This window comes from Falco punctatus (genome assembly GCF_963210335.1).
Source record: "Falco punctatus genome assembly, chromosome: 6".
Classification (NCBI taxonomy): domain Eukaryota; kingdom Metazoa; phylum Chordata; class Aves; order Falconiformes; family Falconidae; genus Falco; species Falco punctatus.
The window spans coordinates 5,134,044-5,149,606 of record NC_137585.1 but is presented as its reverse complement, the minus strand read 5'-3'; the positions used below and the strand labels follow the sequence as shown (position 1 = coordinate 5,149,606).

Sequence of the window (15,563 nt, the reverse complement as noted above, 5' to 3'; positions counted from 1 at the left end):
AAGACAAGAACAACCATCTTGAGGTGACTGGAGCTAGTCATGGCGCTGAGGCTCTGCTGGTCAGAATGGGTTGCAGATTTGTCAACTGGAGAATGGAACAGGCACAGAGGCAGAGACAGTCTGGGCTGAAGTAGCTTTGTGAGAGGGAACAGAAGTGCCATGGAAACAGATTCATGAAAAAGAAAGATATGCTGCAATGGGCAAGGAAGGCTTGGAAGAGAGGATCACTTTGCACAAGGGTGGACTGATCACAAGGCAAGAGGTAAGTCAGATACAAACTGCTCAGGTCCCATGAACATCAAAGTGACTGATAGGTGTCATATAATTCTCAATAATTTGGTGGATATTGAATGTTAGTGCTATAACATTTCTCAGGAGGTTCATAAGGTTCAAAGATATGTTAATATTTGCCCCTTGGCTGTGATTCCCAATCCCAGAACAATCTAAAAGACAGCGTGAATATTCTGCAGGTACGGACACCCTAAGCATTTCATTTAAATCTGTTTTTAAAAAGATATGGCTCCCCAGTGAAGTGAAGAAAATATCAGACAGACATTTAATAATAACATGAACGTCACCACTGCAACCCTTACTTGAGCTACTGTAGCATACACACGCAAAGCTGAACAGGCGCAGTGGAAGCAGTCAAGCCTTCAACATTCGCCTACAGAATCGTCATCCCCAAACAGTCAAAAATAATGAGCTAAGCCTAAAAAAATAATCCCAAGACTGGTTTAAAGACCGTGAGATTTGAAAACATACATGGTGGCTTTCTAATTTGAAATTTAGGTTTTGAGCCTTTATGACTCATGCTTTCATTTTTCACAACTACAAAAAGAAAAAGAGTATTTTCCATTCAAACATAAGAAACCTGTGATTATACCATAATCACAGGACTTCTAAGGCGGGACTTTGAAAAATATCAGTTATTGTGAAAATTGGAAATTTATGAAATGCAGCAAAAGTATATTTAATACATTGTATAAATAACACTTCTAAGGGTGCTGCTTTCTGGTATCGGATGAACTGTGCAATGCATAATATTCTTAGCAGTTGCACTGGTTTGTAAACTGCAGAGAAAAAGACAAGGACTTATGTTTCTCTTTGGACTTATCAGAAAGTGTCATATGACCTTTGGATGAAACAATCAAGGTCATCTACTCGGCTCCTTAAACCGCATTCCCTAATTTAGTTTTTGTACCTTGCATATGACCTCTTCAAATGAGTCCGAAGGAGCCTTTTTCTCCAGCGTAGCTGAAACATAGCTCCTGTGCCTTTCCTGAGCTAGTGAGAGTCAACTTCCAGTTAACTATTAAACAGTTGATTTGCAACGTTCACCTGAGCACAGCTTCTGTCTCCTAACTAGTAAACTAAAATACATGAAATACCACTTCTTTTGAAATCTGTTTCCTTGTGCGAGTAAATATTTTTACATTAATCAAAACTTGACAGTAGCATGCAAATACTTAACTTTAATCACCTGAATGCTCAGCAGCAGTTAAAGAACATGGGAACTGATGTGAAACCTTGACTTCTACTCAGGAGAATTTTAGTTGCTTGCTTACAACTCTCATCTCAGGATGTGAACTCTACACAACACTGCAAGCTTTTGTCCTCACAAACCTATCACCCCTTTTTACGGATGGAGAACTGAGGCAGGGAAAAATAAGCACACATGTGAATTGCTGTTAAAAAAAAAACCACCTGTGTGCATCAGGGATTTGAACATCGACCTCACAAAATTAAGCTGCTGCCCAGAATACCAGACTAGCTTTCCATGCTATCAACTGTGAGCATTTTTTTTTTAATCTCTGCTTGAAAGGGTCTTGTATTTCCTTCAGATTACTAAACACCAGAGGACTGGTTTTAAAAAGCAAGACTACTGTAGTGGAATATAGAGCATGGTCCCCAGGAGAATTCAGAACTTTGAAGACATGTTTGGTATTTGTACTTAAAGGGCTTGACAGCATCCTCTTAAACAAAAGCTGTAACTGCAGCTTCTGTTTCATGCTGGTTTTTCTCCTGTAGGAACTTGACATGAATGAAGGTGACTTGAGAGTTTACCTTGTAAGGCTTCTAAAACAAAGCCATAAAGGGTCTTGCTCACCCTTCCTGAAACAGTCCCAAACAAGTTCCAGCAAAGAGCCATTCAGAATCAATGAATATAGTAATTCTAGTACCCCAGGACCTAGCTGTTACTATGGGGAAGCTGAAAAAAAACCCTAGTTTTGCACACAAGAGGCACAGCTTTTACACTTCGTCAAGCTCATTTCTATTTACCTGGGCAATATATCCAGTTTCTCATTCACAAGGACACAGGCACATCTGGAGGGATGGGGTTAGGATATTGAACCATCAGCTGTGAAACCACAGGCCCTTTCCAACTAAGCAAGTATTTGACGAGTGAGTATTTGGTTTGTTATTTCTTATTTATTTAATAGCTGGAGTAGATTCTTGCCTGCTCTGTGGTGTCAGCCACTAGTAGGTACCATCATTTATTCATGTATGTCTACAGTTCTGATGATTGGCATGGCCCAGGGACTACAGAGACAGACTTTTCTCTAGCCTGATGAACACATGCAGCTCTTTTAATAAAACGTAGAACACCTCAAAGAGCAGGCTTGATCAAATTCGGAAGACCTTTTCTGTATCTCTGGAGCTCCTAGGTGAGTAGAATCCAACCAACTACATTGTGCCATGAAACAAAGAAAATCATCATCATCATCTCCAGCATAATGGTAAAAGATTTAGAAGACAACCTCAATATAGGAAGCACACATAAGCAACTGTCTGTCTTCCTGACAGCAGAAAAGTATTCCTGTGGCCACCTTGCCTCCCCTCAATAACTGTTCCATCTGGAGATGGCTTGCAATTATTTTTATGGCTGATACTTCAGTGCTTTAGGATCTGAAACTTGAGGCTAAGAATCAACAGTTCACTAGAGCCATACTGGAACTGAACCACACGAGGACACAGTCTATTGTTTCGGATCCTCAGTAAGTTCAGCTTTTCTCATTAGCCAAGACATGAATAGTCATCACTCATTTCCTCAAACACTGAACACTCTTGTAATTGTGATGAGCCAAAACAGTGTGCATGGGAAACTTCTGGAGAGAAACATATATTGGACTAATAACATAATTTAATCTCATCTGTCTTGTCTGCATAAAAAAAGAAAACAAATGATTTCCAGGACTTTGACCTTTAACACGGAAGGAACAAAAATAATGCAAGAATAAAGCCATGTACCACAAAGGAAAGCAAGAACAAGGAGCACATTTCTAACACTGCAGTGAACTGCAAGTAAAAGGTGTCTCTGAAACACCTCACATTACAGCAAACTTCAAAATTTTGAAGACAAGACTGACAGCAAGCAAAGTGGAATAAATGGACAAGTGCAACAGTTTCATGTCTGTCTCTCAGGGTTGGTCTGGGGTGAAAGGAAGAAAGCGAATCACACAGGCACATAATACAGTTGTATTATGGTTACAGCACTGCCCAACGTGTATTCTGGGACTGTAGCAAAACTCACCACCTTTGAAGCTCTGTTAATGTTGGTCTTGAAGAAGTAGTCAGCAGAGGGAGTGAAACTGCAGAAACACCTTCCTCAGTAATTACATTGACTAGAGCAATGGGTGTCATGGTAAATAGTAAAACACCACAGAAAGGTGTTGGCACAGTCTAACAAGGGTGGGGAGGAACCCTTTTTTGGAGGAAAAAGGAAACCAGCAAGACTCTACTGCTAAATTGGAATTAAAAGCAAACTGAGAAATGCAAACAACCTAACCTGCTAGTGTCTCTTTAAAGAGCAAATGGCTTTTTTTTTTTTTTTTTTTTTTTTTTTTTTTTTTAAATAACTATTTCAATCCACATCTAATTCCCATTTGTATAATGACAAGATTTGGTCCTTGTTTCTTCAGCCCACTTTTGGGAGGTTTGCACACTGAGTATCTGCAGGCTTGATTCTGTCCTGTGCTGAGCAAACCCTGGGCACACACGGGCATCAGTCCTAGGGTACTGAGCACCCAGCAGCATGATGATCTTCCCAAGGGCAAAGAGTAAACTTAATGGGGATGACTGGATAAGTTATTCGTGCTTTCCCCATCAAACTTTCAAAAAGTAATTTCCTCCTTAAGTCCAGGTGCTATGTCCACATATATGAGATTAGAGGGGTGGCCGGTACGCTGGCTGCAGATACTTACAGCACGTTAACATTTAATTAGGAATGTTTGCTTTAATCATTTAAAGGATATTAAATGTAAATAGTGTAAGCGAATGGAGTTGGCTTTGTGTCTGAAACTGGTCACAGAGCTTTACAATACAGGCGCAGGAAGCAGCAGCAAGCAAGATGATGACTGTTCCCAAGGACAGACCAAGCCCCAGAGGCACGTTCTGGCTGCAGTCCTGCAGGCTGGTGGGATGGAATAAGATGAAATTTAGGAAAGGAAGACGACAGACAACTCTTACACAACCGACAAAGCGATGGGATACGTACTTCAATAGTAAGGACAGCAGTGTCCTGCCAGCCCACAGTCCTGCTGCGGTGCAAAGTGATGGGCTTCAGCAAGGTCTATCCTAAAGAAGGTCTGCTCTGCTGGAGCCACCTGAGCAAGTGTGGGTTTCCTCTCTGCTTGGGTGGAAATCCTTCAGCACTGCACGTGAGTAGCATACTGCCTATCAAATGTGCAGTCAGTCATTTGAGAAGATAGCTTATTTTGGGGAGTGGGAAAAGAGCCCTCACAGATACGTTGCAAACCTCCTGCTATTATAATTTCCCAGCATATTGCCAGTCCACTATCTGGCCATACAACACAGGTTGTGATGGTTTTCTAGGCACGCGTTCAGACACCACAGTGATAATGGCAGTAGAAGATACATACAATAAAATGCAGTGTGAATTCACTGCAACATGGAACATTTGATGTTTCAACTGGTCACATACCAGCTGCTTTTAAAACTGCAGGTTTTAGAACATCAGTCATATTCTTAGTGTGACAATTGTTGTCTGATCTACCTCAGTTAATATTTGGGTGAAATGATGAGCATGCACAATTACTCCCAGAAGTCCCAAAGACTTCTAAAGACTCTGGCAACACCTCTGATGCTAGCTGCATATGGAAGAACCATCAAGGGGGTGGTGATCCATGCCACTGAGGCATTCAAGACTTGGCATGTGGTTTCCTCTGCAGAGTCTGTACTTCATTCAGACATCCTTTTATTCACAGCTGTGCCCTAGAAAGCTAGTTTAAGACTTTACACGTTTGGATCAGCCAAATGAAACACTGCTGCCCCAGGGACGAGGACTGGACCAGTGGGAAAAAGTGTCTCTTTTCACAAACATGAGAGGAGAAAGGAGAGGGTTAGGCTGGGAGGCCAAGTGGTTGCCCAGCTTGCTGCCTCTGTTTCTTGCACATCACCATCACCTGCCCTACATTCCAACCTTCTCTCAGCTGGCAGGTAAGTCACAGCAGCCCTCCTATCCCGGTGGCCTAGTGCCCCCAGCAACTGCTTGCTTTGCCCAGGCCTGGAACCAGCTCTTACCTCCCTGCTGATTTTTCACATGCCTCCTCCTTCCTGGTCTGCATTATAAACCACACAAGCACAGGCTGATGGTAGAAACGCACAGAGCATCCCCATAATGAAAGTGACCCATGCAACACTGCAAGAAGGAAGACAGATTAAATAATGAAGAAATGGGAGAGCAAAGATATGTTAACAGGGAGGCTGTCGGAAATAGGTGAGCGCTGTATGGATAGCAGCATAGAGAGAGAACAGGGCACCCTCACACTTAATGAATATTTATTGCAAACTGCCGCCTATTATCTTTCAAAGAATTTTTATACAGTTCCCATGTCTTTCATCTGTTTCATGTTATGGTTTATCTAACTGTGGAAATTGCACGCGTCAGGTAAACGTTGATTTACATGCAAATTGCCTTCGCTAAACTCGCCTTTAAGTAAAATAAGATTCGGAAATAATTTTTTCTCATTAATTTGCAGTTTCAAAGAAACCCAAAAAACACAACAAATGCAAATAATCTAATTCATTTGTAAATATAAAACAATTTGTTGGGATTTAACTTTGCCATATTTTTTCTTCCTTCCATGTGCTTTAAATAAATTGCAGTGTTTACCAAAGACAAACACAAGAGAGATGCTGGTTTGTTCCAATTCAATACCTTCCCCTTCCTTTTCTTTTAAAGGGCTACTATCAAGATAAAAATCTCTGCAAGATTCACTCCTGGGGTAACTGCTGAATGATATAGATTTATATCACACATTCAATTTGCCCCATAAATTTAAACCTAAATGTTACTTCCCTGGATGACACTTTAAATTATTAGAAGTGAATTTTAAAAACCTTAGGCCTAAATTTGCATAAATGGCTAGTGATTTAGAGACTCAGTTTTTCGAGCCTCTTCCTAAAGGTGCTTTCATCTACAACTCAGGAGCATCTCAAGTATATTTTCTACAACGCCGTGACTGTATTTTGCACTTTATTGGCTTGAACAATAATGAGATATTTGATAATATCTAATTCTTTAAAAAGTTACCCCTGGTTTAGTGTGTGATGTTGGTTAAAGAACAGCCCTATTATGTCTGTATTTCACCATATATTAACTAGAGATAATACAAAAGGATATATCTACTTGCTCTGTTTTTGTGGGCCAGTGGTTTAATATTTGCAAAGTTGTAAAATGTACCATTTCTTTCTTATTAGGTGCTCTCTTTGGTTTTTAGCATCAATACACTGCTCTTTTATTTGCGTTTTTGGACTAATGGTTTAACAATATCTTCACGCCTACTAGAATGACTGAGGATGACTAATGTGTCAGATTCAAGTCTTCCATAAGTAAGATGTACGTAGAAGGTAACCAAAAGAAAACATGATTTTAGAGCTGCATATTGGGCTAAGATTCCCAAAAGATGGGATCAGTTTCCAGTTCTCCAAACAGGTCTTTGAGCAACTGTGAGCAAGTCAGCCTTCCCGCAAACAGGGATGAAAACAGTTTCTTCTCGCTATCCTTTTTCTTGCCTAGATATTTGCTTACAAGTGCTTTGGGTTGCTTACAGTCCTCCTCGAGTCTCTTCTTATCTGTATGATGACATCCCATTAACTCTGTCCCACTGATACTAGTAACAAACAATTAGAAAAAATGTTTCTACTTTAAACCACAAAATACTCCTTTCCAGATTTAAGCTGATCAGGCTCTTTACGAGACATAATATGACTTGGAAGCTGCTCAACCGTTTCACCTTTATAATACACACGTTTAAATATGTTTCATTACTTGAAGAAATTTCTCCCCATTTTAATGGGCAATTTGTTGCATTTATTGTTCAATCCTCTAATGCAATCCCTGCTGGCATCACCAAAAGTCATTCCTAACTTACATGTGAACTGCATAAAATGTCTTGATGTAATCTTATTTTACTGCAGACAGGTGTCCTCATTATTAAAACTATTACTACCACACTTGACACTATATTCACTGACAGTTTCTCAGCAGAGAGGCCAAGAGCTAAATAGACCATAAAGAACAAAACCTCCTTTCAACCCAAAAGGTGATTCCTTTGTGCCAGTCTTCAGGGGTACGGAAGGAACATCTCTCCTGTAAACAGGCAGAAAAATTTCATCACCAGCACTGTCCATCCAGAAACAACAGTAAAATTCCGTGCCTAAGAGAGTCAGAGATGAAGCAACTAATCCATAGCCCTTGAAAGAAGAAGCAAAACTGGAAGCAACTAGGGCTGCCTGGGGCCCTGAGCCCTTTTTATCTTGCAGGGCTGCTGCAAGGAGCCAGGAGAGGGAGCCCGTTAATTAGCAAAGCCCTTGGTGAGGCCCACAGCAAGCTGGCAGTGGGTGGCAATTTACAATACAACAGCAAGGAAGTAAACAAGGCAAAGCTATCTCTGCCTGCCTCCCTGGCAAGAAAGCAGTGGGGAGGGAATCAGTGTTTGCCACTGTAATATTTGCATGTAACAAAAAGAAACATTTACAATTAACGGAGAGAGAACTCCGTATGCAGGCTGTTGAACGGAGACCAAAAAAGTGTTGGTCTTTTGGAACTCCAGTTAAGGAAGCCTGAGTTGTCTGGGCCTGCTACACAACTTCTCCCCCAAGTTCGGGCTCCTTTGAGCACCCTGCCACCCAAGAGAAGGGATAAAACAAGGGAGGAAAAAAAAATGCCCTTGTCAGATTGCAAAGCGAACATTACCAGGCACTGAGTAGAGCACAGATGAAGAATGATTTCGAAAAAGATAATTGAACATGTTGTAATTTGCTCTCTTCTGTGTTTCAATTTTTATCTGCTTGTAGCTCATTTTCCCAGTCATGCAAGCAAGTGCGAAAGGGAGGGAGAATGCACATGGATGCGTGCGTGCAGAGTTAGCGTGCATGCATGCAAATAAATTTTTAACAATAATAAACACAGAAGCCTGGGTTTCTGTGTGAGGGATCTTCAGCCAGCAGCGGAGCTCAGGTTAGGGAAAGATGCATTATGAGACAGCAGTTCCCACTGCTGGAGTGAGTGCTCTGCCATGAAGCTGCACTGATAAAGCTCTTGGCTCCACTGGCCTCCTCTGTGCAGTCCACTGGAGATGGCGACTACGGCCCGGTTCCTGGGAAATCCCAGGCCAAGCAAAAGGAGTTTCTGGGCTCCGATGCAATCAAAGGCCTAGGTCTCACAGCTGAGACTCCGTGAAACAGGAGCCTTTTTGAAGTGTTAACACTGCTCTTACGCTAATGAATATTTATGCTGCTGACACTTTAAAGGCAAGAGAAAGAACAAACCCATGTTCGCAGCCCTTTAACCAACGGGACTGTGTTACGCAAATCAATCAAGGTGAAGTCAGCAATCAGTCACTCATTTACCTCTGCTGTCCGTGTTTGCTGCCAGCCTAATACTGAGTTATTCACAGCTGTCTTACATAGCGGGATTAAGATGGAGCATGGCATATTGGGGCCCCAAGTCACACAGGATCATGCCCTACTCCGAGTCACATCCCTTTGACAAATTTGGCTCCCTGGTTCCCAGGAAACAGCCACAGCAGATCTATGCTTTGAAAGGGGTAAACGGCTCTTTCAATTTACAAGAGTTTTCACACATGTAGCTAGCCTTCCGTGTTAAGTGCCCATAGCTTTGACCTTCTCATGTCCACTGGTCCACATGTGTACACCACAGAGAGAGAGAGAAAGAGTTCATGTGCTCTATACTCTGCGCTTCACCTCCCCTTTTCCAGTGTTTAGGGTAATAGCATTATGGCCCATGACAACTAATCAATTCCCATTACAGACTCCAGAAGATTATTGTACCTGGAGAGAAGTGGGAAGATCAGTAAAGGCACGTTCTTGCAAATACCCACTGGACTTACTGAGCCTGGCTGCACTTGGGATCACATCAGGTTTCACTTAACCACAGGCCGGAGCACTTGTGATTTGCATGAGTAATTAGAACTGATAATAGAATGACTTGCTTAATTAAGTTTATCTCAAAAGGTGCCCCTTGAAGACTCATGAATCTGAAAATCCAGAGGCAATTTCTCTTCAAAATCTTTGTTGGAATGGAATGCTTTCAGCTTGGATCACTGGATGCATGTGTTTGTGCATGTGTCTCTGCTGCCCAAATTAATCAAAGCAATGGAAGGGATGCACAAAGGTCTCCGGCCCGATGACAGACCAGGATTCCACAGCAAACTCAAAAGGGACTCTCGTAATCCTGAATGAAGAAGTGTTGGCAACAGGAGTGTAATGGCTTTTCTGCCAAAAGCAAATGAGCATCTCTGTCTGGCAAGTTACGGCTCTGCTGAGCTTTGCTATATTTTGTATCTTTCACTTTTGCACAATTTTGGTTGAGTCCAACTCCAGTAGTCTGACGTGCTGACAGACCAATTCCCAGTATTTTCCTACGCAACAGATTTAGATGCTACTTAATGATAGGGAACTCTGGTACCCCAATATGCTGGTAAATCTACATGTCCGTGACCAGCAGAGGTATGTGTACTATGGGGGAGTTTTGGGGAAATCCCAGTATAGACAAGAATACTAGTTTTTCTACAGTAGGTTAGAGACCTGGAGACATTTCGTGCTGAGAGCTTTCGGTTTTTTGAGTTTGTTTTCCCCATACTGGAGGCAACATCAAGATTTGATTTCATTCTAAGTCAGAACAAAGGCAAACAACTTTGACATTTCCTGTGAAATAAAATTTTAACACACGTGCAAACATTTGGTTTAGAGCATTGGAAACATTGCATTTAGATGAAATCAAGGCATTTTTAGAGTTTTTTGATTCGGAAATGATAAAACAACATTGTGAATGAACATTGCAACAGCAAAAGGCACTTTCCAATGCAAAAATTTTGTCAGGAAAGTCAATGGCCTTTGCAAGCACCAGATGAAAGCACTTGCTGAAAGGGGAGATGGAACCAATTGCTGGGGCTTGTGAACTGTTTTATTGGATGGTGGGTGGAGGATCTAGCGACAGCGTGCAGTCTCATAAACCAGGGAGCACCGTGGCGTGTTCTTACAGGTGCAGGAGAGCTTTATGGTCACTCCCTGCTGTGATCTGAAAAGGCTATAGACGTTTACACAGCATGCTTTATCAAGGGTAATGGCGGGGTGGGGGACGTGCACGTTTTACTCCTCTGTCAGCACCCAAAGGTGCCTTCTGCACATACAGGAGGTGAGGCTGGGGGGAGAGCTAAAGTGCTGGCAGCAGAGCAGGGAATCATGTGTCCCTTTTGAGTGAGGTGAGGTGCAGAGCCCAGACTGATCAACGCTGCCAGGTCTGTGCTGCCTCTGCACGACCCAGCGAGGCACCGACCTGCCATCCTTCTCAGGTGAGGCTTGGCTGCTGCACGAAAGGTCAGGACCAAGCAGTCCACTGCCTTGCTCAGAAAGGCTATTTAATGAGAGCCTGGGGCTTTTTTCTTCTGTAAGAGTCCTGGGGCTAGGGATGTGCCAAGGCCACAGAATGGCCAGGCAGCAGTTAAATATGGAGAGGCATCTGGAGAGGGGGAGGGTCATTCGTAGATGAATTAAAATGAAGTGCCAAGAGAAAAAAAGGATGATGAAAAGGGAAAAAGTCAACCAGATCAATCAAGGAAACAGGCATCTGGAAGAAGCAGTTATTGATCCAGCTGTTAAAGAAACCTTCTGAACCAGATTACCCGGCAGCCACAGACTCCTCCCTCCCTGAGATACTTGCTGTGGTTAATCGGGAAAAGAGGCAAAGTGAGACAAAGCAATGAAGCCCAGGTTTTCCAGACTGAGGTTTTGTTCGCTTAGAAATCCTCAAGAGGATGAAACAGTTGGACCTCAAATGATATAGTCAGAGCAGAACGGAAGATACAAGATTTAAGGATTAATTATGTATCTGTGGAAATCTTACAAAAAAAGGAAGCCAGCCTTCTCTGCCTTCACACCTTCACTCATCTCCAGATTTTTGGGGAGTGGGAATTAGCAAGAGAAGGTTTTTATGCTTTCTTGGTACCATACTGTGATCAGTATTAGAAAGCTGTCAGGGGATGATAAATTGGATTTTTTCCTCTATTCAGCCTAATATAGTTGCTTCTGCACCACTGTTTTTTGTTGTGGGTTTTGGTTTTTTGTTTTGTTGTGGTTTTTTTGCTTTTTTTTCTTGCTTCTGGGAGCTCCAGACTCTCTTGAGTGCTCAAGTGTCATCTCCTTTTCTATTCCAGATTTATTCCATTTGGGCACAGCGAGAAGATGCACCTGGTGTCAAGGAAGCAGTATGTAGCGATTTGGATTTCTCATTGTTCTTTAAATGTCAAGCCTTGCACTTCTGACGTTCTTTGGAAAATCTAATTTGTGCATCCTGAGTCACTGTTAATTCTTTATACGATAAAGTACAGCCAAACCAAAGCTCCTGATTTCTAATATATGCTCAGCTTTGTCACCAGGGCCATCTTTATAGGAAAGGGCAATAAGAGGAATTAATCAAAAAACACCTTTACTCCAGTAAATGTAGAGCATCTACGAGCAACAGGATTGTGATGCTGCAAAAACAACGCATACATTTGAAGAGACTGATAATAGTATCCTGCAATTGAGCACCCATCAGAACTTTAGATTAAGAAACTCCACATTATTCCCTGCTAAAGGACATAATAAGGCCAAAAGCAAGGGATGGTGACTTTGTTTAATCAAAGTTCTCCATAAATGGCACCACAAAACCCAAACTGAACTCAAACCTTGATCTTGCTTCCAGTTCAAAGACATGCTGTTTAAATGCCTTTCTGTGTCTGTCACTGTCGTGCTGTCACAGTATTTATTGATCCTGGTCAAGCTCACAGGAAGAAGTACCAGGATAATTTCTAAAAGAGTGGGGGACAGAAGCAGCATATATATAGTGTAACCTCCTAAGCAAGTCAGCTTTGAAAAACCTAAATACACAGATTCAAGTGGTCAGAGTTCAGGTTCAAAGCATACCCATTTTGGTGTTCCTAAGCTAAGCTCTGAAGATTCTGGGAAGAAATGTTTCAGGCCCTATGCAACTTCTGGAAAGTTAGGAATACTGGTTTGATATGGCAATGAATCAAAATATGTATTTTCCACTTCTCTACTGCTTCCCATTTACACACAGTGGTCCCCTTCTGCCCCTCTGCTTTTCTATTTTAGCTCAGGAGCTGCTTGTTCTTCAGATCACTGTTAGGTGTTACAAGAAGGAAAAGGGTAAATAACATACGAATTTTGCCTGACTGAAAGAAACAAAAAATACAAAAAAAACAGCAGAAGCAAGATTGAAAAGATTACCAAAGCTAATTGGCATACTGGCCTGCAAGACTCTTACAGACTCTTCTGTTCTGGTTATGAATTATTTCCCCATGTGCAGAGCTTATCACAATCCTCAAAATCACCTTTCCTCCAGTGATCTGAAAGGTATATGCCATCATCCCTTCTGTGCGCAGCGCACAAGCACAGATGGAGCATTAGGCAGAACTGCTGTGAAAATATTCAGAATTACCTCAAATCTATCTACACCTCCTTTTCTCTCTTCCTTCCCCACGCCCAAGCCCACCTGTTCCTGCAGTACCTTCAGTTTTATACGCTAATCAAGCAGCTTTGGGAGCCTCGACATCTGCACCTTCTTATTCGCTCCTAAGCCCATTAGCCCACAATCTGTAGGTATTAATACACCGTCCATGTGTCTAGCTTGAAACTGCAGATGAGGATGATGAAATGTAAGGTGCATTTGAACTACAGCTTTCAAGAGATGACAGCAATTCTCCAACTGCATCATACATTTGCAGTGGTTCCCATTTATCATATGCATGATCCCTTGAAAATGCAAAGGCCTGGGTACATGAGAAAGCAATGCAAGAACCAACATCAAAACACAGAGATGCCACTGTGTGAAGCAATCTTATGGATGCCCCAGTTTTGCATAATGTATCTTGCAGTTATCCCAAAAAACATTTGTGTTACAGTGAACAGCACTGAAGAATGTTTCATGGAGCTTTTTCATGTGGACCAATACATCCCTGCAGCCTTTGGGAAAAAAAAAAAAAAAATACCTGGTAGCAAGTGTTTTGGAGTATGCTTATTTAATTCTCCATCCTCTGCTGGCACATGTACCTACACTGCAAATGACAGGGGATGCTGTCAGCCAGGCATGATGCGAGGTGGCAGAGTTCAGTATGGGATGAAGAACTGTAACAGAAGCAGGAGATGGATCTGCAGATCCAGGCAAGGCTCATCCTGGCTATTAAACGGTGGTATGCTCAGGTCAAGAACAGCATGCATTTGTAAGGCTTCTGGATGCATGTGTTCAAAGGAACGAAGTGGAAAAAAACTGGAATTGTAGGAAGCCATACAGGACAAAGTCAGCAGAGCTGGGCATGGAGAGCCCAGAGCTGGAAGAACAAGAGTGCAGCAAGGCATGAGTTTTTTCAACACTACAAAACATCTGACTATGGAAAGCTTGTCTTTTCCTTATTGATGTAAACCTTGAACTACTTACTACACCTAAAATAAACATATAGGAAAAGAGAGAACAAATAAAATAAATTTTTCAGTAAACCCATCGTGTACTGTCATTTTAGAGCAAGTAAGCGCTCTGAACACTACCCCTTAATGCTCTTTAAACAGCGGTTTAGGGAAAATACGATTAATATGCTTATGAAAATAAACACGTCCTGCTGGTATAAATCTCCACTAACACTGTCAAGGTCAATAGACTTAACTTTATTTATACCAATGAAACACTGAGGAATGTGGCCCATGATCTCCGCCAGAAAGGGCTGCACTTACATTCTTTAGAGAACTGAAAATGGAAAACAGTAGCTAAGAAACAGCAAGGACTAGAAAAGAAGGAAGAACTGGAGGCTAGAGGAGAGAGGGCTGGGAGTGGAAGCTGTGTTCTGGGAAAGATGACCAGCAGAAATGGAACCCACAGAGTGAGGGAAAACAGGCCAGCAAGGAATGGAGGAGACACCAAGTACCAGGTAAGTTGGACAGTAATGCAATAAGGGTTATTATGGGCTGAGACAGCCTGCAAAGATGGGCTACCACTACAGCAGTTAATACAGACTAGGACTGAGATATCAGAGACAGAGGGAGAGAACACAGCTCTTCAGTGAAGATAAGGTCAAGTAAGTGACCATCGCAGCAAATGAAGGACTCCTTTGAAAACTGAAGGTCAAATAAGGACATGAGGCAAAGAAGCTGAGTGACAAAGGGGAAGGATGAAGCTGGCAAAGATGAGAGGAAGCCTTGAAAGCACTGAGATCCAATAATGACGACAAGGCAGCATGATGCTCTCTTGGACATTCAGAAGAGAGGACACAAGCTTCACAGTAACAGAGAAATACACAGCAGAAAAAGAAAACAAATAATCTCTGCCTCCTTTGGGGTCTCCTGTTGCATCATTTCCATTTTAAATGACATAAAAATACTTCTAATAACCAGAGAAACACTTAAAAATTAAAAAACACTTGTTCCAGTTAATGTGTCTGAACAGTCTGAGCGTGCACACACACATATGCACATGCGAAAATCACCCAAAAAAAGTTTCCCCTGGGAGGTCGTTATTATGCAAAAATTACTCTAATTAGGTCATGAATATATTAGGCTGTATTCAGTGCCAACAACAGCGGGGGAAAAAGAGAGAGCGAATTGGAAATGTGACATGCATACACTCCCAGTGTGGTTAGGGCGACTGGATTCCAAAATGCCATTACGAGATAAAAAGGTCACCCTGTAGGGAGGTAATTGGTACAGCACTCTAGCAGCTGATTAAAGGGACCTTTTTTTCGGGGGTGGGAGGAGGAGGTGGGGGGGCAATGTAGGATCTCCCCTGACAAAGTATACGATCTTGATCAAACACCTGCTTTTAGGACAATCACAAAGAAAAAGGAAGAGGCTGACACCCTCGACAGCCTATTGAAGCAGACGCATTTGTTTAATAACACCTTGACTTGCATGTGTTAAGACAACATGAAAGGCAGAGGGTATCTTCCCTCCTGCAGGCTACTCTGTTCAAATATGTGAGCCTTCATTTTTCTAGTTCCCATCACAGCTACAGCTCAGACACTGCCCATGTT

General features: G+C 42.1%; 1 protein-coding gene across 1 annotated transcript in view; it reads right to left on the bottom strand.

Moving 5' to 3' along the window:
- Window positions 1-15,563, bottom strand: part of LSAMP (limbic system associated membrane protein) — a 1,038,741-nt gene that overhangs the window by 542,369 nt on the left and 480,809 nt on the right. The gene's annotated exons all lie outside the window — the stretch shown is intronic.